Raw genomic sequence first — 5,176 nt, forward strand, 5'->3', positions numbered from 1 at the left:
TCTTTGTTCTGCCTGTCTTGCCTCTTGCTAACAATGCCACGTTGTCATCCTCCTCCACCTAGTTGGTTGCCCTAAGATGGTTCTTTCTGATCTCATTTTGAATTCAATCATCCCACAACCTCTCCCATCTGGGAAGGTTTTCCTGTGCAATAATTCCATCCACAAAATTCTCCCAAGTCTTGGAAAGACCATTCAAAGTAATCCTCACCAACTCAATGAGTGCAATGATCTCACCTACGGCTACCAACTCATCTCCCACTGAAGTGATCTTTGTGAGGTATGTTGTAGCACTATCAGTCTTAGCCATTTTAATGGCCTTCAGTTTCTCCTTTAGGACCATTTTTCTGTTTTCATTTGAGCTCTGGTAAACACTGGTCAAGGTTGTCCACATCTCATGTGCATAATTTTTTCCTCTCACATGAGGAATGACATGATCTTTGACTCCTTCCAGAATCAACATTTTTTCCTTAGCATTATTTTTGTTAAACTTTTCCAACTATACAGGGTCAGCAGGTACTGCTACTGGGTTCTGTGTGGTATTTACCATAATGCCTCAGACTTCTTCTTCCTTAAAGATGCTTTGGATTCTCTCCTTCCATGCACTGTAGTTTTTTTTCCCATCCAACCTATCTTCAACTCTCAAACCCAAAGACATGTTTCACTGTCCGCCCAAACTGAAATTTTCAAATCTGTGGTAAAGGTTTTTGTTTTCTATGTAAAAATCAGCTTGCTGTAATTTTCACTTTGTTGTCTCAAAGTACACTTTTTAACCAACCAAGCTCTAATACCATGAAGAATTTCAACCCCCACTCCAATTATCAGTTTTCCTTATCACTCCATGCATTTAGTTTTAAATCCAAGCATGATAAAAATTCTAAAATCTGGAAATGACAATATTTTCTGAAAACACAAATTTAGAGATTTCACAACTGCTGAAATTGCTGAAATAAAACACAGAAAAATTATGACAGCCACACACAAAAAATAACACAGTGATTTTTTGTCAATGTGACCCTGGAAAAACCCCCCTACAACTCTTGGGAAAAACCAGTTTGAGAGCTCTTCTTTATTTCTGAAAATGATTTTACAGAGAAACTGAAATACACAGTAAAAATTCCAGCAACCACAAACAATTTATCATGATTTTTGTGCTTGAACTCTACCTCGAAAATCATGCCCATCAGCAAACTGCCAAAACGAAAAAATTTCCAGCAATAAAACAACATTAAATGTTGTACGAACTACCTCGAAAATTGTGCCCAAAACTTGCCTCGAAATTCATGCTCTTGATGTTGTCCCTCTTCCTCGATTTTTGTGCCTTTATTTTGATATATGATTTTTCCTTGGGATGTGTGCCAATAAATTTTGTTGCCCAGATTTGTTCAAATGTCTTCTTGCTGCTCTCCTTCACCTCCTCACTGCTCAGAAATTTTCTCCTTTCTCTATCTTCCCTTTCTCTCAAATTCTCATGAAAGAATGAATTGATCTTTTTTCTCTTCTCTTCTCCTTTTACTCTCTAAATGACCTTTTGGGTTACCCTAAGATCTAATGGCTAAGATTCATTTAGATATAGGGATGAGAATAAATGTGCATTTAATTCCCACTTTCTATTTTTTAACTCACCCACTTAAATAAAGACCCACTTAGCCTTTTATATCCATAGTCACTTTTTCACTTTCTAATTATTCATTGACTTTAATAAAGTAACCTTTAAATTAGAATGTAAATTTACCACTTATAAGGTAGCTTTTAAATTAAATTGACTTTACCACTTATAAAGTCACTTTAGGAGAAAAGTATAAAATAAATTTGGACACTTTTCCCTAGGCCAAAGATCAAAGCCTTGGGAACCACTTTCCCTCTAGTGCCCAAATTTTAACAATAAGTTCATTCTTTTGCTTTATTTTTTAAACTTAGCAAAAATATTTTACTCACTAGAAGAAGGAGAATCAGGTACATCACGAACTATTTCTTCAATCCATTGTAAAGTGAAAACATGCTCACTTGATACCGCGAGTGTAGTAGACACTTATGTGCTTCTAGTTTCATATTGTTCTTCTTTTGTATCTTTTGTCTTCCTCCTTCTAAAAACTCATAAATTTTTTACTTTTCAGCCTGAAGCACTAGGAGAAATATTTTCTATGTTCCTTTTCAACTCTTTCTCTTTTGGGGTAGGTGTTTCCAATTATATCGGGCTAAATATATGTTCCTCCATATCTTGTAGACTAATTTATTCCCATTCTTCTTGATTTGCATATTTTTCTATCTCAGGTTTTGAAACATGATTATAGCCAACATATGTTTTCTCAAGTATGATAGATGAATTTTTCCCCAAAGGATCATAGGATCAAGTGAAAATCATCTCTCAGGTTTTGAAACATGATTATAGCCAATAAAGTTTTCTCGGGTATGATAGATGAATTTTTCCCCAAAGGATCATAGGATCAAGTGAAAATCATCTCAAAATTCATCTACAAAAGAAAACTCTTGACTTCTTTATCTTTTTCTCTAGTATTTACTATGAAAGGGCCCACCTGATCTTTTAGTTTGAATTTAGATTTTTATTTTCTTGATATAAAATTAATCTCATCCATCTCCAAACTCTTTGTTGTAAATTCCAAAGAAAAAGCTCTCGTAGGAACAAAAATTGGTAACTTTTAAGGTAACAAACTAATCTCTATAAAATTATGATATAGTTACCAGTCTCCAACCTTCGTTTGTTCACTTAAACGTAAAATTATTTTAATTTCAGGTGAAATTTTTGGCACTTCATCACAACTGAGAAGACAAATTGACAAGTACAAGAACTGATCCACAAAATCATTGAAATAATAATCTTCTGAACTCTTTCTTACTAATGAGGTCTAGTGAATAACAGACTGTGGTATCCCCTATTGATCTAACTTCTGCAATGGAATTTTAAACCTCTCTACTTGGTGATATAAAAACAAATATAATAATATAGATTGATGCTTGAAATCCCCTTCTGAATTAAACTTCAAAAATTGTTCATGGACAATATCTAAAATGAATTGGCTAAAATTGAAAAAGACAACAGGCTTTTCCCCCGAAGAACAGATAGACAAAGACCTGAGAATGACCTCGTCCACCCATTCATCACTTTGATACCCTAAGAGACAACAAACCATAGAGACTATTTTCCTGGACATTTATGGAAATGTTGCTGAGGAATAAGGAGGATTGTTGGAGGAAATTAGGAACCTTCTGGAAAAAAATGATTCAAAAATATGGGTTCTCTACTGCAAAGTAAGCTTCTGGTAAATTTCCATCAATGCATTAGCTGAAAAAGAATGAAAAGAGTCTAAAATATTAACTTTCAAGGCTTGGAAAAGGGATTATGGAGTTAAGGAGAAAAATATTCCGCCATTTATGGCTACTATAGCTCTTTGAATTGGTAGATATTGTTTTTCACACCAGGAAATAAACTTGGGAAAATGGTAGGTCTGTGGGAAAACAAACTGGGGTAGTAAAGGTTCCCAAAGATTAAATTCATCACTAGCATCCTCAAATTTATGAAAAGTTCAATTATGTAATTTGTAAAAGTTGAATTCACATTTAGTTTCTACAAATTTAAAATCAGTATCCAACAGTGGAAATTCATCTACGTTTAGAATTGGGAGAAGCATAGGGTACCTAGTTTCAATTTTACCTTTGCCTTTAGAAGAACTCATTCTGAAATCAAAATGGGAAATGAGAAAATTTGAATACCTATAGAAAGTGTAGTTGATGAAAAATTGTTCATGTGAATTTGAAATTTTCTTCGCACTTTCCAGCACTGAAACCTCGAGCAGATGATAATGGTAAATGCAAATCAAATTGGGTTTTAACAGTGGATCAATTTTCCGTTTGGATTTAATAATTGGAAAGTACAATTAAATTTAAATGTTGGTCGGATTGAGTTAGCATTTCAAAAATGCTAGGTAGTGAAAGAGATAGTTATAACTAGTGTAGAGGATGGTTGGCGATGAGTCGATGGAAGAAGTAAATTGGCAGGAGTAATGGCTAGGCAGAAAGGTGGTTTGTGGGGGGGGTCATTAATGGTAAGTGGTATTGGAGTGGGCGCGCTTGCAATGAATGAGCAATGGACACGTGTACCAATGGTGGTTTCGGGAATCAGGATTGTGGGCCCCCCACGATGCATTAAACACTGAAAATGAGGGGGGTCCAACATTTTATTATAAACTGTCGATTTTGGCAGAGGAAATCAACGCCATTAAAACATACACGTAAGATAAATCACGTGGTGGAAATTGCCACTTGATATATATATATATATATATATATATATATATATATATATATATATATATATATATATATATATATATATATATAACAATTTGAATTTATAAAACATACCTAATTAATTACAAAGTGCAAAATGAATTTTCATTTTTTCATTTTTTCATTTTATTTTTAAAATAAAATTATGCAATTTGGAAGAAGCTTGCATAAGAAAAATAAAAAAAGATACAACATTGGCTCTATCTGGGGACTGCTTCCCCCTGTAGGATGCATAGAACATGTAGATCCATGTGCCTTCTCCTCGGGTTACGGCGTCATTTCTGTAAAACATGACACTTGTTATGAAAATATAATTCACACAGACCATTTACAATGACAGTGAAAGACACCTGCATAGTACTGAATATAGTGTTTCAAATATTTCCCATTGATTGGAAATGAGTAATATTCTCTGTTATCACTAAAAATTCTAATGCTAAATTTCTCAGACTAGCTTGAAGACAGTTTCGCAGCGCAACATCTTCTAGGTGATTTCGTAGCGCATAATCCATATTTTTCACTGGCTGCGCTACGAAATTGGGGATTTGTTCAAATCCATAGCAACTGTCATGCAAAATAGTTCTGGGGTGGATGCATTTTACAGGTGGCATGTTCTCAAGCTCCTACATGTATGCTTGTCATCAGTTTGGTCAGTGTGGGTTTCTTAGAGAGGGTGAAATAATTGGTTTATTGATGGATGCATGACCAATGCCTATCATACAGCCATTTGGGCAGCAATCTTTGTTCAATAAATATGTGGACAGCTATGATAATGATGCTAATGGATCTGTTGGTTCTTCATATCATACAAAGACTCTTATGGCAAATTTTTGTGCAATTCTGTTTTGGCAATGGTTTTTGAAGGACAAGC

Source organism: Pinus tabuliformis, chromosome J (genome assembly GCF_031772625.1).
Source record: "Pinus tabuliformis cultivar Carrire ecotype Pingquan chromosome J, CPIR1, whole genome shotgun sequence".
Lineage (NCBI taxonomy): Eukaryota > Viridiplantae > Streptophyta > Pinopsida > Pinales > Pinaceae > Pinus > Pinus tabuliformis.